Genomic DNA, 26,397 nt, shown 5'->3' with positions numbered 1-26,397 from the left:
TACACAAGCAAATCGTGTACTTTGTAGGAAAAGTAAAGCAGTACTTTGCACCTACAGTGGCCTCTTAGGTCAACGCAGAAGAAAGTCTCTTCCCTGCCACGATGGAACCTGATGGAGGAGTTATATGATTTTTGTAGACTACATCTCTGCCCTTTCTGGGTTTTGGTCTTTCTGACATTTATCTCATAGTTCTGTGTTTGTTCCTTTGCACTTGTGTTCCTCTTTGTGTTTCTTCTTCCTTGTATGTGTTTTTCACTCACACTGGTTTCTTTTTTGTTGGCATTTTCTCTATTGTATTTTCACTACTATGTTTTTAAAACCTTTTATAAATACTGAAGTTTTTTTGTTTGTTGAAATTCTGGTCATGAGACTTGTACATATTTTCTTGAAATTTCTGAAACCTACTTTCCTGTATTATATCTAGCAGTCCCATTATTTAAAAAGGAGTATGTGGGAATTTATTCATCACTAACCCATGGAGGGCTTTTATGTGTGCACAAAGCTCCTGAAATGGTATCCAAAATTTTGTGGGATATGAACATATGTATTTTGGGGAAAGAGGTCCACAGTATCAATAACATTTTTCTCAAAACAGTTTCTGATCCAAAAATGTTTAGAAATTTGTTAGAGTATATAAATCATTCTCTCCTTGTGTTTCCACTTTTTTTTTTCCTGATCAATAATACTGTTTACCAGCAACTCAAGAGTTGTTAGAAGTACTTCTGTTGGCAGAATGATAGGCCTACAAAAGGCTTACATTTTAACACCATTATATTTGTCATCTGTGCCAAGCTACCAATTCAGAAAATCATCACTCTGTTTTCTTTACAATCTCTTATCCACTTTTTTCCTTCTTCAATGTTTTCATTCAAAAAAAGTATTTATTGAGCATTTATTCCATGTTAGGCAATGTTCTTTGTGCTAAAGATATATTCTAGTAGCAAAACATATATAATAGATATAGTCCCTTCCTTTTATTCTCACTTACATGTTCTTCACCATACTCCCACTGAAATTCATCAGTATACAGGATTGTAGATTCTTTAACAAAATCGATCCTCTATCACTCCTTCCATTTAAAATTTCAGTGTAATGAAACTAGACTACTTATTATACCATACACAAAAATAAACTCAAAATGGATTAAAGTCCTAAATGTAAGACCTGAAACCATACAGATTTTTGAAGAAAACTTGGGCAGTAAGCTCTCTGATATTGACCTAGCAACATTTTTTAAAGATCTGTCTCCTCTGGCAAGCAAACAAAAGCAAAAATAAACTATTAGAATTATACCAAAATAAAAAGCTTTTGCATAGCAAGGGAAACCATCAACAGAATGAAAAGGCAACCTACTGAGTGCTAAATGATATATGCAAGTGATATATCCAATAAGGGGTATACTGACCAAAATATATAAAGAACTTAGAAAAGTCAACACCAAAAACACAAATAACCCAATTAAAAAATGGGCAGAGGAACTGAATAGGCATTTTTTCAAAGAAGACATACAGATGGCCAGCACACATGTAAAGATGTTCAACATCACTAATCATCAGAAAAATGCAAATCAAAACCACAGTGAGATATCACCTTATACCTGTCAGTATGCTCAGCATCAAAAGATAAGAAATAACAAGTTTGGTGAGAATGTGGAGAAAAGGAAACCTTGTGTACTGTTGGTGGAAATGCAAACTGGTGCAGCTACTGTGGAAAAGTGTATGGAGGGGCCTCAAAAATTAAAAATAGAAATACTTGGGCGCCTAGGTGGCTCAGTGGGTTAAAGCCTCTGCCTTCGGCTCAGGTCATGATCTCAGGGTCCTGGGATCGAGCCCTGCATCGGGCTCTCTGCTCAACAGGGAGTCTGCTTCCTCCTCTCTCTCTCTCTGCCTGCCTGTCTGCCTACTTGTGATCTGTCAAATAAATAAATAAAATCTTTATAACAAACAAACAAAAAAACAAACAAACAGAAATACCACATAATCCAGTAATTCCATTGCTGCATATTTGGCCAAAGAAAATGAAAACAGTAATTCAAAAAGACATATGCACCCCTATATTTACTGCAGCATTATTTACATTAGCCAAGATAAGGAAGCAATCTGTGTCCATTGATAGATGAATGGATAAAGTATAGTGTGTGTGTGTGTGTACACTTGAATATTACTCAGCCATAAAAAGAATGAGATTTTGCCATTTGTGGAAACATGGATGGACCCAGAGGGTATTATGTTAAGTGAAATAAATCAAACAGAGAAAGACAAATGCCATATGATTTTACTTTATGTGGAATCTAAAAAGCAAATGAATAAGCAAGCAAACAAAAACCAAAAACAGACCCATAAATATAGAGAATAAACTGATGGCTGCCAGAAGGGAGGGTGTTGGAAGCAATATGGGTGAATGGGAATGCGGAATACAGGCTTCCAATTATGAAATGAATAAGACATGGGGATAAAAGGTACAGCCTAAGGAATATAGTCAATGATACTGTAGTTGTTGTATGGTGACCGAGGGCAGCTGCAATTGTGGTGAACACAGCATAATGTATAGCCCTTCTGAATCTCTATGTTGCATACCCAAAATGAATGGAACATGTGTATCAACTGTAATTCAATAAAAATTAAAAATAAAAAAATTCAGTGTACGTACCTATATTTTGCCATATTATTCTATATCCTGTGAGCCACTCCAGAAAAACAAAACAAAACAGAAAAGGAACCACTCCAATAAGTTTTTCAGAATCACTCCAGAAAGGACTGTTAGTAATAATTTATAATAATTTATGATAAAAAATTGTATTCTGTGATACACCTCTTTAGGTCAGTATATTCTGCATGCTCTGAAAATTTCAGGTGTACAGTTAGGTGCACAGACACTTCTTTCCATGAAGGAGGACTCACTGAGATTCCCTGCCCTGGAGAGCAGCCAGGTGAACACATACGGGAGATACTGTTCGAGCATCACCAAAGTTGTGTAGGGAGTCATGCTGCAGTCATGTTCTGCCTGGATTTGCCAGTTCACAGCAGTTAAAATGTCATGTCTGCTACCTCCAATTGGGCAACTAGGACGGTGAATGTGATATCGTATGTATTTCCATGTATTTATTTATTTTAGTTCTTGTAACCTTGTTTTTACCTTTCAAGAATGAATTATAGAAACACTAAATATCATATGTATGTGTTGTTCATGAGCATGGTTTTACAAGGAAAGTGAATTAATTGCTAGAAAAGAGTGGGTCAACAGCCAGTAATTAATGAAGAGAAGATCATCAGTTAGGTTGTATTATGATAATGAATGTTACTACAACTGCAATGGCATTCATTAAATTAAATTTGGTGTTATTTTAGCATAAACAGAGCTCAGGAAATAATTTTTCTCCAAGAAATTTTTGATAATTACATTTTAGACTCATGAGAATGCACTACATTCTGTAAAAGGGATCCCTCCTGCCCTCCCAGGAATGGATACCTTCATAAACTAGGGAGAAAACTGAATTTACCTGGTAAAACATGACTGTATTTTTAATTGGTTACTTGGTATTTGGTAACAAAAATTATCCAATGGAACTGAGAAAAGAGTGAAAGGCACAAAGGAATATTTTGCTAAATATACATGTAATATATAATGAGAACCTGAATTTTATACTTGGCTAAATAATTGGTGGTAATCACTGAGGTCAGGACTTCTGTGAATGACTTTTAGTCCTACCAGGATCTAAGAAAACACTAACACTAACTGGCAGACTAATGATTAAAAAATTGTTATCTTCTCTTCCTCTGGACACACTGGAGATTGTACTTCTCCATCCATTTTGAAATACAGCATGTCTATGTGACTTCCTCTCAGTCAATAAAATGTGAGCAAAAGTGAGTCAGTTCCAGAAGAAAGTTTAAGAGCCAATGAACAGCCTGCCATGTTCCCTTCCCTCCACTGTAGTGATCAAGAAAATAAGCACTGATATAGAATTTCCATCATTTTGTAACCTGAATGAATGACATCAGTGAAAGAGTTTCCCTGCAGACCCACGGTGGGTGTGGAGTAGAAGTGAGAAATAAACTTTTCTTGTGATGAACTGAAGGTAATGTGTATGTCACTGTAGTATAATCTAACCCAACTGGGCAAATTCCTAGATTAAGAATACTTTTTCAAGGTCTAATAGTTACGGAGTGTTCACTGTGTTCCAGACACTTTTCTAAGCACAGAATGTGGACAACTTCACTCTTGATCTTTTCCCTTTGAGAGGAGTATTATTATTAACCCATTTTGCAAATAAAGAAGTGGAGGCAGAGGTGAAATAACTGCCCAGTATTAAGCAACCAGTAGATGCGAGAATTAGGATCTGTCCCCAGGATGGCTGACTTCTTAACTCCGGCTCCCCTGCCTCAAACTGTAAAGAAAGCAACCAAGGAAATCAGACTATCTTGAGGATACCACACTGAAAGCAGCCACACAGCTGTTCCCTGCTTCTTTAATAAGCAGAACTAATTGTTGTAAATCAAAAATAATAACCATGAAATACCTAAAATGCTGTGTGCTTATTGTGTATGCTTATCATATAGTCAACAAATATTTATTGGACTCCCACCATAAGCCAGGCCATGGGCTAAGTACTAGGTGTGCAGAGGTCAATAAACTAACATGATCCCTGCCTCTGTGCAGCTTTCAGTCTATTTCATAGTGTAAGAAAGCAAATAAATCTATAGGTAACTTTTCTAAGTGTTAAGAATGAAAGAGATAAAAAGATATAGTAATAAAAACAGGGGAACCAACTGGCTGCTAAAGTATAAATACACATGTGGGAGTATGCTAATGCAACATCATTACAAAGTATGTTGGCCAAAAGAAGTCTATAGTTATTGGCACCCTTAGTTTTCCTCCATAAGAAAAATCATTTGCCTTTATTTCACATGCCTTGCGTGCTGTTAGTCAGTTCCTAGTGATATATATTGCCCTAATGCTTTAAGTGCATGTATGTGTGCACACACTCATATCCAAATATGTCTGCACACATACATTTAATATTATCTTAAGCCAATTTTACTGTTTTGACTTTTTCCTATGTATTACTGAGAATTACTATTCTTTAAAGGTCTTCTTTCTCTGACATGTTTGCATCCACTCTAACCTGAGCTTGCATATTATACCTGCTCATTTAAATTACAAATTAATTGGTGATGCTCCTGAAAAATGTATCCTTCCTGTCTTTGAAAAGTGCACTCTCAATCTGACACTGTAAAGTCAAAGTTCAGAGAGCCAAATCCTAATCGTCAGCCCATCCTTTCTCAGCCAGACTAGTCTGCTCCCTCTCCACATGATTACTGAACCTGGAAGGAAAGACAGGATTCCGTAACCAGGATGCCAGATACACCACTGGGGATGCATTCCAACCTTTTGGCTATATCATTTGTTCCCATGCATATCAGTGGGGAGTAGTTACTATGAATGATGAGTCTTGAGAAACTCTGTAACATTTTGGATTCACAAAGGAGGGAGACAGTGATTGATGAATGTATACGAATTATGCAAGACTCCCAATTAACTAAAATGAAACTTCAGTTGAAAAAATAATGAATATTACTAAAGCACATGTTAGACTGCTCAGCTGTACTTAACAATAAGAACATTTTTGTTAGCAATCAAATCAAACAGCTAAGACATGAAAAAGAAAGTAGGCAGTAAAGAAAACTTTTTGTCTAAAATTTGTTTCCAATATGGGTTTCTTATTTTTACTCAGTTTCGATCTAACTTTTGGTTTATATTGCTGCTCTCTTTAGATGACCCCATTTGTAGCTTTTGCTACCTTCTTCCTTCCTTTTTCCCATATTGCTTATGGAAGTGACAACGTATTGCACTTCTCATTAGTTTTGATCCTAATTTACTTTTTGTCAGAAGGAAAAAAAAGTAGTATCATTTGGTTAACATATCATAATATGTCAGCCACATAACATGAAAAGTAAAGCCTTTCAGCATAAACGACATTATACGAAAAAAAAAAAAACCCTCTTAATTTATTCACAATGAGCTTTGAAAAGCCATGTTAATATTACCTGGTAATATTGAAGGAGGATATTTTCTATTGTAAGTTTGAAGATAGATGCATGCCTATTTGATAAAGGGCTACTTGCCTATTTGATAAAGGGCTGAGCAAATCATTCAAGAAAAAAATCTTCATTCTGTTCTCAAAATAATTAATCATATCAGAAAGCTTATATTACTTTTTGTAATGTTGCAGAAAGAGAAGTCTTTTGATAGAGTACTAGATGTTTTATTTGATTTTTAATTTTTTTTTCTTTTCTTCAGGGACAGTAGTTTTCTGAAGATAAAAAAAAAATTCAGATGATTACTTTTGCCTTGTGGGTGCACCATTACTCCCTATGAGCCTGGTTTTCTGGTATCATAAGGAATAAAGTGGTTTTAGAGACTTTAAGTGATAGTTTTCAGTGTGAAAATGACAGATGAGGAGAAAAAGCCCAGCAGCATATGGTCAGGTTCCGTACATTGTCGTAAGATGGAAGAGCAGCTATTTTAAGTGTGTTGTCCAGGAAACTGGGCTCGATTCTCACAGAATACTTATTTACAATACTTGTGAATTATAAGTCTCAACTGAAAGAAGAGAAATGAAATTAGGGGTCAAGTAGCCACACAGAGCAGTGGAGTTGGTTTCTGAGTGCCCTTGATCTATAGCTAAAGAGGAAGCGCAACCCAGCTCAATTCCAGTACGTGTGGTTTCTTAAGGAGGTCACTAGGTGTGACCCTTCATAAAAGATTTGGTTGGAGTGAATGGAAAGGTTTTAACAGTGAAATAGTTTAAGGGACAGTTTGATATACAACTTTTATTTTATTAAGGCTTGTGGGGGAAAAAAGTGGCTCCAGTGTTATGAGCAATTAAACCAGGAGGCAGGGCTGGAGAGTAGAGCAGGGAAGTCATCTCCAAAAAAAAAGAGGAAAAAAAACCCAACTTCATTCAATGTGGTCTCTATTACCCACATGATGCACAAATGTTTAATTGCATTTTCATTCTTTCTTTCTGCACCTTGAACCAACTATCCTTCTGACTCAGCCTTTTTTGGGGGGAAAAAGGAGCAATAACATTCCAAGCTTTTTAGAGTTTATAAACACTCCTTTTCTTTCTCTCTTTTAGTAGAGCTAGACTTTCAATTTAAAGCAATCTTAGGACAGAAATAATTACCTTAATCTTAATTGAGAAAATTGTAAAATTACTTGTGAAACATCTAATTCTGTACAGCAATCATCGCACTTGAAGAAAATAGATATTCTTTGATCCTGATAATTACTGCTATGGTGAATAGGCTTAAGTATTTTTAGAAATTATAATTAAAAATTCTTCCCTGTAAGACTTCAGAAATTGATCACTATAAGAAATCACACAGAAAAAAGATTTACTTAAATTTGAAGGATATCATCATACTAAATTGTATAAATTTCGATGATCTTTAAAATTGTATCTATTACCGCTAAATAAGTGTTTTCTAAATGCTACAAAAATTTTATAAAAAAGGGGTTCCTTTGGTTATATAACAGTTACAAGTCTGGTATTATTTAAAATTATTTAGGTTTGTGATTTTCACTACTGCATTCTCTAAGCCTCAGTTCCTTCATTTATAAAAGGGGGTAAATAAAACTTACTTCATAGAATTGTCATAAGGAATGAATGTGAAGTATTCAACTCAGTGCACAGTACATATAAGCAAGAGGCAGAAATAGGAGGAAAAATGGTAAGAATTAGGTTCAAATCCCAGCCCTGTCACTTGTTACAAGAATGACAACTTGTTTGAGTATTACTTTTCTTACCTATATGGGGGTAATATTAATGTTTTCACCCACTACTTGTTAAAAGTCTACCAATAAACAGTAATTATATCACTTGGTACACAAAAGTGCATTTAGTTTTTCATTTCTATTAAACTAAAACAATAAGTTTCCAGAAATTCAGATATTTTTTAAGGTCTAATATTTTTTAATGTAACATTAATTGAGGTGACAGATATATGGAAGTGAATTCTTTAATCTTGCTTTGCCGGGTCACAGAGCGACCCTCTTTCCAATTTCATCACCCCTATCACATTATTTAGAATCTCTATTCTCTTCAGACTTTTGCTGTTCCTCTCATTAAAATGTTCACGGTTTAAAAAAAAAAGTTCATGCTTATCCAATTAGCAGTTAATTGTGTATTATTCTGTATGCTATATTTCTATGTTTATTTTGTATCACATGCCATTCTTCTCTTGAAAAATATTCTTGCTTATAAATTTGGCAATTAAACATTCTATTGTACTTTGGTGAATCTCAAGAACTTTTCATTTGCTATCTCATACATGTACACCTTCACTCTCTCAGACTATAAACAAGAGATCAAGGATCAAGGTATTTGTCTTAGGCAGATTGGTAATGCCACAGTACATTTTTCTTTTCTTTTCTTTTTAAGATTTTATTTATTTATTTGACTCAGAGAGAGAGTCAGAGGGAGAGGGAATACAAGCAGGGGAAGTGGGACAGGGAGAAGCAGGCTCCCCAATGAGCAGGGAGCCCAACCCAGGGCTCCATCCCAGGACCCTGGGATTATGACCTGAGCTGAAGGCAGACGCTTAAGGACTAAGCCTCCTAGGTGCCCCAATAATAGACTACTTTAAATGAAGAAAGACAAACTTCGAACAGTGTTTGCAAATAACAGCTGTGCAATAATATTTGTAATTTGATTGTTCTCTCATGGTGTTTTCTAGTGCTAAAAATTAGATTTAACTTTTTGAAAACAAATTTTGACAGAGAGAAACCTTCAAAGACAGAGCAAAACTACTAATTCTTAAACATGTTTGGCACTAAAAATATCACCTTGTAAGTGATATTTTTATAATAATAATACTGGCACTTAAAATATCACTTTCTTAGTAATAGCTTATCATCACATTGTAGGGGGGAATGATTTGCCAGTAACATATTTAACCCAAATAGGAAAACATAGTAAACTAAGAACACAGTGACTATTTAGTCTGCCTCTGTGAATTTGCTTTAGGCTATACAATTATTTCAGTAATCAAATGCAAGCTGGAGCATTTATATTTGATTCTTTCTGGTATTTGTGAGGCCCACCAAAGAAAAATGTCAACATCCAAAAAAAGTTATCTAACACATTTATTTTAAAACTAATTGAAAATGTTTATTAGTTTTATAATTAACTTTCTATTTTCAAAAGCTCTCAACTTTGTTGATGTTTTTAATTTTGCCCATTCAGAAAACAACCGAATCCTATGTTCCCTTCCCTTTGATTTTTTCCCTATAGATATTCATCTTTAAAAATATTTTAAAAAGTAATTTTATCTCCCTGATTTTTATTTGTTATACTAACAGTCTTATAAAAATAGACAAAACAGAAAAGCACCCCATTAGCTGAGTACTCATACAGCAAACTTTTCATTATATCTTTACTTCTCACTAATGTAGATAATATTTTGAAGAACTATATTCACAATAGAGGAATACTTTCCAAATTATTTTTAAACTGGTATTTAGGGGCAGTTGGGTGGCTCAGTTGGTTAAAGCCTCTGCCTTCGGCTCAGGTCATGAATCCTGGGTCCTGGGATCGAGCCCCATACTGGGCTCTCTGCTTGGAGGGGAGCCTGCTCCCCCACCCCCTGCCTGCCTCTCTGCCTACTTATGATCTCTGTCTGTCAAATAAATAAATAAAATCTTAAAAAAAAAATAAACTGGTATTTAAATATAACATTTAATTTTGAATTCATTTTTAGTGTTCTGGTAGAACATATTTTTCTAAAGGGTAGCATAACTTGTACACTTACATAACTTACATATATTTAAATATTCACCTCAATACTTGTGGCTCAGTTATTATAATTATATTCAAAGTGATTTTTTAATCAAAATGGAATAACTGAAATTTTTTCTTACTTTTGAAATAGTTTTAAATTATTTTCCTAATTTAGATAAGATTCTTTCTTTTTTTCTTTCTTTTTTCTTAGATTTTATTTTAAGTAATCTCTACACCTAATGTGGGGCTTGAATTCACAACCCTGAGATCAAGAGTTGCACGCTCAACTGAGGAACCAAGTGCCCCAAATTCAGATAACCTTCTGCATGACATTTTACTTTTCTTTATTTTGACTCAATTTTCAAAATTTAAATAGTTCACGTAAATTTAATAATTTGTACACTTAAAAAATAAGATTTGCTATACACATATTCACATCCTATAATTACAGATGGACAGCTGCTACTCAGCTTTACTCAATTTACATTTCTTCCTTTACATAAGAGCAGCATATATGCTGAAAACGTGACGTTAAAAAAAACAATGGCTAGAAAATGCAGCAGAGTTCACAATTCACCAATCTGTATCAACTGATTTGACCTCCAACAGAAGTATTTTTGAATATAAATATAAAAAATGAGGATAAAATGTACAATTTAGCTGATAAAAAATGGCCTCTATCTTCCCTAAAAGCATATTCTTTCCAAAGTAATTATTTAAAGATGGCAATAACTCTTAGCAAAATACCAAGAAACTTTTCTCTTACAGCTGTCTCAAGATAGAGATAGAAGCCAGTAACAAATGTTTCACAATACAGTTCCATACAGAAAGATTCAATTAACTGAGATGTTTGGGGGCTCTAGTGATGAGTCTTCTGCAGAAGTGGAAGTCTGCATTAAACAAAACTGTTTAATTTTAACTCAAGATCCCAACTCAACATCCCAAGCTCATTTGACCACATAACACTTGACTCAAGTAACACTGACAGCCCTCGCATCCTACTTTGGAATGTTTTCCGTGATATGGTGATTCCTCATTTAAAAACACTATGTACTATGAGCCAATGGCTGGTGGCTATGATAGCTGATTCATGCAACCTCCCCCTTGCTGATGAAGGCAGAGACCCTTGCTATTTTGATCACTGCTATATGGCAAGTGTTTAGAAATGGTGCTTGTTATAGTGCCTTGCTCTATAACTACCATGCTCTAGTAACTGTGTTTGGGAACAAAGGAAGAAAGATTAGTTAGGAGTATTTTCTGCTTAAGAAGCTTATGGTCTTATGAGAGGAGGACAAAGATAGAAACAATTACAATATAATGTGGAAATTGATGTTTGAATAAAGCACTTTGAGGGCATATGTGAAGGACTTACGAACTCCACTGGTGAGATCAAAGAGATGGAAACTAGGAATAAACCTTTAAATGATAAAGAAGGATTACTGGGTGGACAAGGAAAGGAGATATATTGACCCTTTAATACAGCTACACTGAAAAAGAATAATCTTAGAGTTTCCAACTCTAATAACAATGGTTTCTTCATGATTTTCTCCTCTTTTCCTATATTGGAGTGTTCCATAACTGAGCGAAGAGATAAATGAATTTTATCTTCATTTGATTGTCTCAATTATCTCATAGCTTGAATCTCATTCAAACATTCCCAGGAACCTTCTAGACTAGAAATTCAGACTAGAAATGGTAAAATACAGAAAAAGAAAGATTAGTGTGGGTTGAATGGTAAGAGGAAGTATTGAGCCAGATTACAGGCCTGCATGAAGTTTTTTGATCATCTTTAATATTCTAAACTCCAAAGTTCATTCTCTTCAAAGTCCTTTTCAAGGTTGTTATAATCCTTTAAAAATATATAATTTTTCTAGCTCTGAAAAAATAGGTTATAACAGATGTCTCTCTTTTCTTTTTTGTGACTCTCATTGTGCTGTTTTTTGAGCAACAAATATGAACCAAGAACCACATTATATTCTTTAAACATAACATTTAAGCCTTACAACAGTTCTATGAAATATGTATTTCAACCTCTAATTTATAGATGGAAAAGGAGGCTCAAGAAGTTATATACCAGTCCAACTTGCAGGTTCAATATTCAATAAATACATACTTAATGCCTATTTTAAAATAGGCATTATTTCTAGGAACGAGGGACTCAACAGTGACCAGATTGAAAAGGTATCTGTAGTCATGAAGTTTACATTCTCATATGGTGAAATTGACAATAAGTATGTAAAAAAAGTAACAAAACCTCACTTTGGATAATGGTAATACATAAAAGAAAATACAGCTTCGTTGTGGAATAGAGAGTGAGTGGGTATACTCTATACAATATGTTTAGGGAAAGCCTCTATGAGAAGTTAACATGTGAGCTAGTATCTCATTGATGAGAAAGACCAGCAGCCACCCAATAATGAAAGGTTCTAGACTATAGAGGGAGCTAGCTCAGAAGGCACTGCATTGGAAATGAGCATCGTATGTCTGAGTAACAAAAGGAATGCTAGTGAAGTTCAAGCTTAGAAAATAGCATCAAATATGTTCTGATATTTAGGCAGGGACAGGATCATTTGGGGTTTTGAAGGAATCTATAGAAGGAATAATAAGATTTTATTTATACTTCTCTTACTCTGGCTGCTGTGTGAGGAAAAAATGGTTTAAGGTTAAGTGAAACCTGAAAAACAGGTAAGGAGGATGTTGAAGGAGTCAAGATGGAGACAGGAAAGGAGGGCACATTTTAAATATATTTTATAGATAGAGCCAATACAAAGGCAGAGGCAGAGGCAGGGAAGGAGTGGTAAGAAAAAAAAGGGAATGAAAAATCATTCTTAATTGGAATTCTGTCTCTAATTTGGAAGAGTATTAACAAATTGAATGTTCCACAGATCACACCTGTAAAATCTGAGAAATTAGATATAACAATGACCTGAGAGCTGTGGAGGGTAAATGAAACAGTATGATTTTGGAAGGGAGTTAAAACGAGGAAGTGATCAACACAGGAAGAGTTCTTTTTTTTGCGGGTAAAATATGTTTTATTTAAAATATTTTTAAAAATACCCTCAAAATATTTAAAATATTTTGAGGGTATTTTTGAGGTATTTTTGTCAGGAGGAGAGCTACAGTCAGGAAAATGGTGCAAGGTGACTTGAACTCTAATAGAAAGTCTGCTTCTAGACATGGGACCAGGGGGAAGGAACTTGAGGTAAACAGAGATGCTGAAAAATAAGCTGGGAACCATGAAAAGGAGAATTCCTGTGAAGTAGAACGCCAATTCTATGTTTAAGTTCTGTTCAAGAGCCTTGCTAGCTCTTGAACTGCATGTGTAGGACAGACAAAAGCAATCTGAACTAAGATGTGAGCCACAACCCACTGTTTATATGACAGAGTTTATAGCTTGAGTCTAACCTAGCTAACTGCAAGCTAAAACAATAATCTCAACATTCTCTGAAGGAATATACTAGAACCCACAGTTCTCATCACATAACATTTGCAATTTCTGGGATACAGCAAAAAGCTACAAAGAGTCAGAAAAAATATGACCCATTCTCAAGAAAAAAGGTAATCAGTGAATGTCAACCACAAGATAATTCAGGTCTTGAAATTACTAGACAAAGGGCTTTAAAACAGTATAATAAAGTAAAGAAAAATACATGATTAATGAAAGACAGGAAATCTCAGCAATAGAAATGTAAAAGAGAATCAAATGTAAATTTCAGAATGTAGAAGTAAAATGTCTGAAATAATATTCACTGGGTAGATTTAAGAGTTGAATGGAAATACAGAGAAAGTGAACTTGAAGATAGATCAATAGAATTTATCCAACCCGAAAAGAAAATTGAAAAAAAAAATCAACAGAGCCTTGGGTTTCTGTAGCACAATATCAGAAGGTCTATCAAATATATAATTGGGAGTCCCCCAAACACAAAGATACTTGAGGAAAGAATGGCCTATAACTTCCCACATTCAGAATGATATAAATACAGAGATTTAAGAAGTTGAGTGATCTCCTAGAACATAAAGATCAAGAAAACCACACATAAGACAAATATCATATGATCTCCCTGATATGAGGAAGTGGTGATGCAACATGGGGGCTTAAGTGGATAGGAGAAGAATCCATGAAACAAGATGGGATAGGGAGGGAGACAAACCATAAGTGACTCTTAATCTCACGAAACAAACTGTGGGTTGCTGGGGGGAGGGGGGTTGGGAGAAGGGGGGTAGGGTTATGGACATTGGGGAGGGTATGTGCTTTTGGGTAAATTGGAAGGGGAGGTGAACCATGAGAGACTATGGACTCTGAAAAACAATCTGAGGGGTTTGAAGTGGCGGCGGGGTGGGAGGTTGGGGTACCAGGTGGTGGGTATTATAGAGGGCACAGCTTGCATGGAGCACTGGGTGTGGTGAAAAAATAATGAATACTGTTTTTCTGAAAATAAATAAATTGGAAAAAAAAAAAAAGAAAACCACACATAAGAACATCATAGTCAGGTTGTTAAAAACTAATGATAAAGATAAAATCGTGAAAGTGGCTGGAGAAAAAGAACAAATTACAAATTACAAATGGGAAAATAAGGAAGGCAGGAAACAGAGCAGAAACATCTTTACGGTACATAAAGAAAGTAATAAACTACCAGCCTAGAATTCTATATCCAGGAAAAATATCCTTCAAGAATAAAGATAAAATAATTGACTTTTCAGCAAAAGGAAAAGTATGAGTGTCCACTGACATCAGATGTGCACTCTTAGATGTGATAAAGAAAACTCTACAGTCTGAAGGAAACTTAAATCCTCTGAAATGACCAAAGAGTGCTAGAAATAGTAAATGCTTGGATAATATACATAACTATTTTATCCCTTAATTTCTCCAACATATATATGATATCAAAGCAAAAATTATGATATGCTCTTGTGGGATTCCTAATGTATGCAGGTGTTATGTATTATACAAGAAATACAGCACAAAGTATTTTGGATAAGGGATGGGGAAGATAAATGGATATTTATGGATGTAAAGTTTTTACATTTTACACAAAGTGGTAGACAATTAAATCGAGGTAGACTGAGAATTAAGATGCATAAAATAATCTCCAGATCAACCACTAAAAAAAATATAATGCAAAGAAGTACAGCTAAAAAGCTGACATATAAGTTAAAATGAAATTATATAAAATATTCAAATAATCCAAAAGAAGACAGAGAGGGGAAACAGATCAAAAGCAGAGAAGACACATGAAAAACAAACATTAAAATTGTAAACTAAATCTAATCATATAAATATTAACACACTATTCCAATTGGAAAGTGGAGACCAAAATGGATTAAAAGCAATACCCAACTATATGCTGTGTACAAGACATCCTTAAAAATACAAAGACGCAGCTAGGTTGTAAGTAAATGAATAGAAAAAAGGTATGAAAACAATAAGCATGAGAATCTAGAGTGGTTACCTTATTAACACGCAAAGTGCACTTTAAAACAAGGAATATTACTTGCAATAAAGAGGGGCATTAATCTCAGTAAAGGGGTCAATTCTTAAGAATACATAATATTCATGTGTATTTAGCTAATATTAGAACCTCATAATAGAGGCATAGCTTGGAGACTCACCTCCTCAATAAAGTGAGTATTACAAAAAAGTAAGTAAAGTGCATTTTTTGGCTTCCCAGTGCATGTAAGTTATGTTTACCCTATACTGTAGTTTATTTAGTATGCAATGGCATTATGTCTAAAAAACAGGATACATTAATTATAAGATGTCTTATTGCTAAAAAATGCTAACCATCATCTGAGCTTTGAGTGAGTCATAACCACTGATCACAAATCACCACAACAGCAATAATAATAATGAAAAAGTTTGAAATATTGTGTGAATTACCAAAATGTGACACTATGCGAGCAAATGCTGGAAAAACGGTGCCAATGGAGTTCCCCAGTGCAGGGTTTCTACAAACCTACAGTTTGTAAAAAACAAAACAAAATACAAAAAAACCCCACAAAAAAAACAAAACAAAACAAAAAAAACACGTATCTATGAAACACAATAAAGCAAAACACAATAAAATGAAGTATGCCTCATGTGAAGCAAAAGTGACAGAATTAAAGGGAGAAAGAGATAATCCCATTATACTGTTAGGAGATTTTAATACCTCTCTTTCAGTAGACAGAATGAGTAAACAAAAAATATCAGTAAAGGCACAGACCATCTGAACTATAGTATCAGTCACTTTGGCCTAGTTTAAATTTATAGGACACTATGCTCAATGACTAAAGAATGCATATTATCTCCAAGTGCACATGGTATGTCTACTAAAATATGCCATGCTTAGGGTCCATAAAACAATCTTTAAATTTAGAATAATTGAAATTATTGTTCTTTGATTACAATGGAATAAATATGTTCTTTGACTACAATGGAATAAATAATGGTAAGATCTATGAACCACTCCAAATATTTGTAAAATGAAACAACACACGTATACATGTTATTATACAAGAGATTTCAAACTTAATGATGAAAGTACAATGAATGTGAGATGCAGCTAATGCAATCATAGAAATTTACAGCTTTAAATACTTACATGAGAAAAAAAAGAGAAGATACATTAGAAAACCAGTAACCTAAGATTGTACCCCCAAAATACTAGAAAAATAAGAGCAAAGTAAACTTAACATAAGTAGAAAAAGGAAAACAATAAAGGTAAGAGCAGAAATCACAAATTGTTATTTGGCAGAGAATTTGTTAAACTATCAAGACCCAGGTTTAGCACACATTTGGAAATCTCCCAAGAATGTGCTTATGTTCTGTGTTTATGTGTATGCATATGTTATGTGGAGGAGATATCAAGATCTAGAACCATTAGCACAAAGAAAATGGCCAATTTTATAATGAGTTTGGGTAAATGGAGCTCCTTCTTGCTTTTATATCAAGAAAAATAAATTTGTTAATTCTTAGAAATATTTGGTAAATTGGTGTTGAGCTACTTTTCATTTCATTTGGAAAATCTTTATAACAACCAAAGAAAATCTGTTTTATAATATTAGCTTTACTGTGACATAGATTTTCATCAGTGATCATATATATACTTCAAGCTCCAATGTCAGATTATAAAAAAGGAAACAGAGAGAGAGGAAATGAGGAAAGGATGAAAGGAGAGAATTATGTCCCCTTTGTATCTTGAGGAGATAATCATTTTATTCAAGGATAAAGAAATACCTAAGTTTCTGTTCCTAGAAGCAGTGCTTTCAGATCTTATAATGCTCCACTGAAGTATTCCTTCATATGGTGGAGACAGACCAATCCATCAATGATAGGGAGCAAGAGAGAAAATTACTAGAACACTTTTGGTTTCAGTCTTCCAGTCCTTGGCTTTACAAAGAAGTAATGACCTTGTCCTTTTTGGAAGTGGAAGATGAGCTATTTTCCTAATATATCTGCTTAAGTATGATGATATAATATAGTTCAGATAGAAGGTAAGCATTAGTTACCTCGATATGCTGCATATGAGAATAGAATACCTACAGGGTGCCTGGGTGGCTCAGTTGGTTAAGTGTCTGCCTTGAACTCAGGTCATGGCCCCAGGATCCTGGGATCAAGTCTTACATCAGGCTCCCTGCTCAGTAGGGAATCTGCTTCTCTCTCTGCCTCTGCCATTTCCACCTCCAACTCCCGGTCATGCTCTTTCTCTCTCTTGCTCTTTCTCAAATAAATAAAGTCTTTAAAAATAAAATAAAAAAAAGTTTAGAATAGAATACCTACAATGGACTTCTGGTCTCTAAGATAAAACTCTTGGCAGGAAGAGTGGTAGTTGCACTGCTTAGCAAATATCCTCAGGGAAAATAAGCCAGTTAGAGAGATTTCTCCTAAAAGGTTATAACTTGAGTCTAGGTTTGCTATGTCTAATAAAAAACAAATCTAAATAGATGGGAGGCAGAATGCAAGGATAGACAAGGGATTTGCTGCTGTTTCGTTTCATTTGAAAACAGAGAAATTAAAATTGTATTTCCAATTATCTCAGTGTTCTAGGAACTTCTTAGCTCCAAATCAGGATATCAATGGTCATATTTATACAAAAAATTTTAAATAAAGACATTTTAGTGTGTCCTTAATTTTCCACAAATGCTTGAAACTAACCAAATAAAAAAGGCCTCTAAATTTAAATTACCTAAATATGATAATTGAAAAAGTTTTTAAAACAAACAAGTCTTTCAATGATGCTTTGAATACCAACTTTTACCAAACACATACTTCAAAGAAAAAAAGCATGCCAAAGGATTTTAATTAAAAGCTTGATAATGAAACCTGTTATCACTTATTTCTTATTCTATGATTTACATAATTACTAATTTTGCAGCACTGCATTTATAGTTCATTTCAGATAGGATGAAAGCAAAATCCAGTGGGAACTCTTCAATTTTAAGTTTAGGAGGCTATCAGAATTTTCAAAATCTATTTTTTTTTTTTTAATGTGCTAAGAATGTGTATTGAGAGGAAGCTTCTACTTCTGCTTTTGGCTAACTCTCTAAGGTACTATAGCGGGCAATTATCTGTTACAATTGCTATCTTTCAGTGTTAGGATAACTGGACAACTTACACTGACTAAGTACAATTGGAACCTAGTCATAGTGGTTGGGATTGTTTAGTGAGGTTGTAAAGAAATAGCTGCTCAGAAAGAATGTGGATTCTTACTGAATTTGGACTCAGCCTGAGGTCCCAGCTAGCTACAAGTGCTAGCTCTGTCGAGTCAACCAATACAACTATAACAGGAAACAAGCAGTGGAATGTTCAGCTGTGACCTAGAAGGTCGTTTACAATCACAATGTATTCTACCTGCACTTCTCTTCTGAATGCTGTTGACTCTACTGAGTCTTTAACTCTGTGTCTCAAAATGCCATTGGTTCTGGGTAAGATTACCATTCTTAATATGAAATTATGTAGGATAAAGAAAATCCCATGTATCTAAATACCTGACTTTATTTATTTTCACATATCTCCAGTCTCATGGCAACTTTGATCTGCTATTTCTATTGTTAGGATGGCTTTTATCTGAAACCCCTGGGATAGATTATGTTTTGCAAGCCATAATTTTTCAGATGTTAGAAAAACAGTATGTTGTGGCTCTTTGTATTATGGATGACTCCTGGTAGCATTTCGTTTGGGTTAGTATTTCCTGATCAAACAAATTAATATTTCTGCAAAGAAATGTACAAAAAATTTACTAAATGAGATAGAGAAAACAAATAGCCACATATTGGCTCACACTGTTTTGTCACCCAATATATTGTCCACAAACATATAAAAAAATTTACGGTTTTCAGAGCTTTAAAAGGATTAGATCTATAACAAATCCTAGAAGTGAAGCTTTTATTCTCATTTGGCCCAAATGCTAAGTGGATACAAAGTTTATTTTATTTTCCAATAGTATTACTCAGTCGCCATATTAGAGTCCTAGTAAGTAAACGTAAACCTTTTTTTTTTTTTTAAGATTTTATTTATTTATTTGACAGATCATAAGTAGGCAGAGAGGCAGGCAAGAGAGAGAGGGTGGGAAGCAGGCTCCCTGCTGAGCAGAGAGCCAGATGCAGGGCTTAATCCCAGGACACTGAGATCCTGACCCTAGCTGAAGGCAGAGGCTTAATCTGTTGAGCCACCCAGGCACCCTAAACTTTAAAGATTTTTTGCTTTCATTTTCATAAATGATGAAATCATAATCTTATTAGCCTTCTTGGGTTCCTCTAAATAAAATTAATGAAACATACTGCATATAAAATATGAGTAATGGCATTTGTGGAAAAGTTTTTCATTGATTTGTTATACAACATCCCAAAGAAACAGTGGGCTTGTGATGTCTCCTACTTGCTATTGTTCTTACATCTCTCTTACATACAGATTCTAGTACCAAGAATGTCTACAGTCAAATTAATGAAAGCAGCATTATATATGATATGCATACATCTGAGATCTAAAGAAAAACTAAATTCAGTTGCATATAATAAATTTATGAAACTAACATATGTAATATTTGAAGATGTAATTCAGTTAGAATTAAGAAATACTTTCCTGATGACCTAGTCTGATGAGCCATGACAGAGAGAGTCTTCAACTCATATGTGTAAATTTCTTGATTTCACTTTTTTTTGAAATTTTATTTATTTGACTGAGAGAGAGAAAGCAAACACACAGGAGGAGGAGCAGGCAGGAGAGGGAAAAGAGACTCCCTGGGAGAGCAAAGAACCCATGTGGGGCTTGTTGCTAGGACCCTAGGATCATGACCAGAGCCAAAGGCATACCCTTAACCGACTGAACCACCCAGGTGCCCCACTGATTTCATTTTTTTTAATGCTTTAGGTGTAGTTCTTAAAAGCATTATGATGACAACAGAAATTTCCTTTTTGAAATCCCTACACATTCCACATTTCCATAATTCTTATTTATCTACACACATCCCCATGGGGCCTACAATTCTAAATATACATCTATGAAAACCACTGGCATATATACACACATATACATACATATTATGTTCTTTTAAGCAAAGTTTAGTATTAAATTATTATGGAATTAAATAACAAAGCAGGGTAAATCTGTATAATGCATAAAGATTTTGTACATTTTTTTTAGGGGAGAGGCATTGCTTGATTCCACAACCCTGAGATCATGACCTGAGCCGAAATCAAGAGCTGGGTGCTTAACCAAGTGAGCCCTTGATTTTGTACACTTTTAACTATCCTCATTATTCACCAAGTCTTTCTAAATTATGTTTTTCTGTTTTATTATCACTCCATATCTATGTTAACTAGCATATAACTGCAATTTCAAATTCTCTGGTGTGTATAATGTACATGAAACTCATTAATGAGAAGGCTAGGCACACCCTTACACTGAGCTGTTTTTGTTTTTTTTTAAAGATTTTATTTATTTATTTGACAGAGAGAAATCACAAGTAGATGGAGAGGCAGGCAGAGAGAGAGAGAGGGAAGCAGGCTCCCCGCTGAGCAGAGAGCCCAATGCGGGACTCAATCCCAGGACCCTGAGATCATGACCTGAGCCGAAGGCAGCGGCTTAACCCACTGAGTCACCCAGGCGCCCCTACACTGAGCTGTTTTATCCAGAAACATTTAAATTACATGTAAAGCTTCCTTTTGGCATATGAAAAAGATTTAAGATTTCAGGTAAGTTGCAGGAATAAAACCATTGCTCCTACTATATGTCAACAATATCAACAAAACAATAATGTGAACACTGATGACATGGGATAGGTAGAAGTGGAGATAATACAATTCGACACTCTTCAAGTATATATAAAATCTATGATTGATTTATTTTTTGCCCTTTAAAAAACATTTTATTTAAATTTAAGTTAGTTAACATATAACATATTATTAATTTCTGGGGTAGAATTTAGTGATTCATCAGTTGCACATAAACCCAGTGTTTATGACAAGTGTCCTCCTAATGCCCATTACCCATTTACCCCAACTCCTCTCTCACCTCCCCTCTAGCAATCCTGTTTGTTCCTTATGTTTAAGAGTTTCTTATGGTTTACTTTCCTGTTTTTATCTTATTTTATTTTTCTATCCTATGTTCATCTGTTTTGCTTGGAACTGAGGTATTAAATATTATCTGTCCTGTCAGAGGTGCCAGTATAGGTAACAGCCTGAAATTCAGGAAAAATGGTTCTTGTGAAGCAGGTGACTGGGGTGGGGGGTGGTAATGCTATTTTAGAGATTATAAACTTCCTGAAAATTGCTCTTGAATATCAGCCTTTATCTGTAATGTCATTTGCAAATATCCTCTCCCATTCCGTGGGCTGTCTCTTAGTTTTGTTGATTGTTTCCTTTGCTGTGCAGAAGTTTTTTGTTTTGATGAAAGTTCATTTTTGCTTTTGTTTCACTTGCTTTTGGAGATGTGTCTTGAAAGAAGTTACTGTGGCCAGTGTTCTCCTCTAGGATTTTGATGGATTCCTGTCTCACTTTGAAGTCTTTCATCCATTTGAGTTTATCTTTGTGTATGGGGTAAGGGAATGGTCCAGTTTCACTCTTCTGTATGTAGCTGTCCAATTTTCCCAGCACCACTTATAGAAGAGACTGTTTTTTTTCCACTGGTTATTTTTTTCTGATTTGTCAAAGATTAGTAGACCATACAATTGAGGGTCCATTTCTAACTTCTTGAACTCAACACTCAAAAAACTAATAACCCAGCCAAAAAACAGGCTGAAGACATAAACAGACACTTCTCCAAAGAAGACAAGCCAATGGCTAACACACACACGAGAAAATGCTCAACATCACTTAGTCATCAGGGAAATATAAATCAAAACCACAATGAGATATCACCTTACATCAGTTAGAATGGCAAAAATTAACAAAACAGGAAACAACAAGTGTTGGCGAGGATGTGAAAAAAGGGGAACACTCTGACACTGTTTGGTGGGAATGCAAGCTGGTATGGCCACTCTGGAAAACAGTATGGAGGTTCCTCAAGACGTTAAGAATAGAGCTACCTTACAATCCAGCATTTGCACTACTAGGTGTTTACCCCAAAGATTCAGATGTAGTGAAAAGAACGGGCATGTGCACCCCAATGTTCATAGCAGCAATGTCCACAATAGCCAAACTGTGGAAGGAGCTGAGATGCCCTTCAACAGATGAATGGATAAAGAAGATGTGGTCCATATATATAATGGAATATTACTTAGCCATCAGAAAGGATGAATACCCACCATTTGCATTGACAAGGATGGAACTGAGGGGATTATGCTTAGTGAAGTAAGTCAAGCAGAAAAGACAATTATCATATGGTTTCACTTATATGTGGAACTTAAAGAATAGCATGGAGGGCATTAAAAGAAGGAAGGGAAAATTGAAGGGGAGACGAACCATGAGAGACTATGGACTTCGGGAAAGAAACTGAGGCTTTCAGAGGGGAGGGGAGTAGGGGGATGGGTTAACCTGGTGATGGGTATTAAGGAGGGCACATATTGCCTGGAGCACTGGGTGTTATATGCAAATAATGAACCATGGAACGCTACATCAAAAACAAATGATGTGCTGTATGGTGACTAACAGAACATAATAAAAAACAAAACAAAAACAAAAACTTTCTGAAAACAAAGATTACCTAGTAAATAAGTACTTTGTGCTGACAGGTATCTTGAGCATAATAGGTCTTCAAGAATATTTTTTAGAAAATTGTTTTCTTTTTTAAATCAAAGTAGCAAAAGAAGCACCACTTTTTAAATCACAGATTTATTTTTAATGAGTATAACTTAAAAGAAGAAAAATAAAATCTATAATTTAAAAAGTGGTATTTCTTTTGCTACTTTAAAAATCATGACTTCGATAAAAAAAATTTTTTTTTCTAAGATACCTAATAGCTCAAGATACCTAATAGCACTAAGTACCTAACTAGATGATCTTTGATTTCAGGAAGTTTATAATCTCTAAAAATAGCATTATCATCCCCCATCCCAGTCACCTACTTCACAAGAACCATTTTTCCTGAACTTCAGTCTGCTACCCACCCTGGCACCTCTGACAGGACAGATAATATTTAATGCCATAGTTCCTTTTCTCTATAGGCATGGATTCCCTAATGGTTGGTTTACTTTAGTAGTTGACCAAACATTGCAGATTCACCAGTCACCAGTCTGGGGGAAAAAAAATTGGAAAATCTACTTAATTGAATTTAGTATTTTTCAAAGTACTGTATCTTGAATTTTCTTGTGTCTGCTTCCAAATGGATAAAGTCTCAAAGGAAAAAGTGCTGTTATTCTCCAAATCTTTGTTTTTGAAGAATGAGGAAAGATCCAGTATATATTTAACCTGAGTGTCAAATACAAAGATTTTGATAGAAAAGATATTAGCACTGAATATGTCTGAAGTCTGCGAACTGTCTTCCTGTACTTATTTCATTGGGCCCATTTTACTTAAGCTTGAAGAAGAAAAATTAGAGGTGTTAAATGAATGGACTCATCTTATACACCAATAAATTAAAAAAATATATAAGTTAATACTAAAAAGCCATCTTAGGAGAGACAAGTGTACAAATGAAAATTCCAAAACAAAGATTACATATTAGAGAGTATTGAGTGCTATGTGTTTGTGAACCTTCCTTATTTCAGAAAACACACACAAATATATATAGAAACCCTACAAAAGAAATAAACCATAGAAGAGACTAAAGGACAGGTTCTTTATTAGAAAAAATTGTGCCCTTAGTCACATAAACTACCAAAGCAAATGAACTAAGATAGAATAATAAAATTAGTATACTTAGCTAGCAGTTGGACCATTTGCAAAAAAGGACCACTTTATCTGTGCTCTTTTCTTTGGCAGAATCCAATAAACTGCCATTATATTCTTTCTAAATGGTTCCATTACAAGGATTCTATAACAACAGCCTAATCTCTTGATAATTATAATAAATGCTTGTAATCAAAGTAGGAACCATTTAAAATAGGAAGGAGAAAGGCTGTTTTCCATCAAACTCATTGTAGTTCCGTGACCTCTGAAGCATTCAGCTACAATACAGCTTTCCACCCAATGGTGTTCAAATAAATATGCAAGAAAATACTAGATCAATGATGGTTGGGGTTGTGCTATTTTAGTATTTTTTTTGTTTCAGAATTTTAAATTGTGTTAACATTAAGAATAAAGAGACATCTTTGCTTAGAGTTTAAATGTCCAGAATTCAAATGATAACTGATTTGATTAGATTTGTAATATTTCTTTCAGGAGAACAAAAGTAATAGTTATTTTAGAAACCTATAATGATGAGCTATTCACAGTGTTTATGGCATTAAGGAAGTATTATTTTCCTAGAGGACAGCACATCTCAACACAGAAGTTAGGACTGTATTTACTTGAGCAAACAATGATTTCCAGAGATCACATAAGTAACTGAAGGCTGATAAAGTTACGGGAAATGACTATATACGATCAGAATGGCTTTCATCTGCATTTTGTTAGACCCAGCATTGATTTCACTTTTCAGCTGTGAACAGCGAGAGCCCAGCTGTGGCCAGAGTGGGAGCAAACTGTGAACCAGGGTTACATTAGAGGGGGATTGTTGAAAAAAAAAGAAAAGAAAAGGTAATGCTTTTTAATAAGTCTTGGTAAAAAACTACTCTTTGTAAACATTTGGAGAAATACATATAAGGGTTTCCACAAACTGTCAAGAGTGGTGAATCTAATTTATGACAAAATGAAAGCTTTGTGCTCAGTTATGGGAATAAACAGAATTATAGGGAGAAAATAAACAAAGAGAAGGAAAATATAAAATATACTGCCTTCAAGGCAGAAACAACTACATTTTACTTGGTATTCCCAGATGTGCTAAGAGGAAATTTATGACAGCACACTGAAAAGCAAGATTCCCTTTGTGAAGCCTTTCACATTTATTTAACTAAGCGCAATCATTGAAAATGACCTTTATCCAAACCCTTCACAGCAGTCTTAAAATGATCTAAAATGACTGCCAGATATTCTTTAAATAACATTACTTAACTAAAAGTCATTACCCAGGGGCAATATTAAAGTACTGGCAAGTATTTACAGATCTATTTTCAGCAAAATACAACATAGGCTTAATGAAAAATTGATAGCACATTAAACATCTTTGTTGAAAAGCTAACAAATAATACAAATTATTTGAGTTTTCCAGAACTGGTAGGAAATGTATGGTGGTTTTCACATTCAAGGCATCTTATTTACTTTTGAATGGAGATAAATGGCACAAGAAAAAAAATCTAAGAAATGTTTACTGCTTAAAACTGTAAAAAAAACAAAAGTGTTATGCCAAGAGAAAGACTTTCCAAAACAGTTTTAAACTAAATAAACTAAATTTTTATGTTTGTCAAATGTAGTAAATTTCAGAAAACTGGACTTATTGATTCTATTGCCAAAATAAGCACATAAAATTTGACTATTTCTGTTTTCCTTTTTAATTTAGATTCAATGGAAGATGAAAGTCTAACTACTAGTCTGGGAATGGAGAGATGGGTAAAAGCATAGGTGAGGAGTCATTGATAATTGATTTAAAAAGATGTATAATTGTGGAATCTGAATTTTTCAAAAAAAATTCCATTGTTTCATAATGCATTTGTTTCAGTTAGCAAAAACTGGATGTGCTCTGGGGGAAAGATTTTCCTCTATTAAGAGGATGATTAGTTCAGTAAATCATGGCTTTGAGATAAAGATGATTACTGTATCTCCTTGATGGGAAAAGGAGAAGGGTAGAGGAGGTTCATTTCACCACAAAGCAATTATGCTGAGCCAGAACGTTACAATTTATCATGGCTGAAAGATGACACTCACTGTTAGCCAAGGGAAACTGCTACTCAAATGCTCCCATCTAGATCAATACACCATGGTTTTTTTTCCCCCTTAGCAAAAAGTAATTATACAACAGAAACTTCACAATCAATACCTTCTCAGGCTAACTTAAAGTCCGCTATATAGGCATGAAGGTATGGTACTGTCAGCTGTCACTGAAGTCTACCCCATTAAATCCAAATTAAGCCTGTTATCCTGTGCTGTTAATCAAATCTTTACCAGTGTTATTTCAAGTCCTGAATATTGGTTCCTTAGAAATAAAGTGTTGTCAGGTTTTG

The 26,397-nt window shown here is 34.5% G+C and overlaps 1 protein-coding gene across 9 annotated transcripts in view; it reads right to left on the bottom strand.

Moving 5' to 3' along the window:
* NBEA (neurobeachin) overlaps positions 1-26,397 on the bottom strand; it is a 667,980-nt gene that overhangs the window by 237,640 nt on the left and 403,943 nt on the right. The window lies entirely within an intron of this gene.

Source organism: Neovison vison, chromosome 5 (genome assembly GCF_020171115.1).
Source record: "Neovison vison isolate M4711 chromosome 5, ASM_NN_V1, whole genome shotgun sequence".
Classification (NCBI taxonomy): Eukaryota; Metazoa; Chordata; class Mammalia; order Carnivora; family Mustelidae; genus Neogale; species Neogale vison.
The sequence above is the reverse complement of the archived record's forward strand: the minus strand, read 5'-3'. Positions and strand labels throughout refer to the sequence as shown.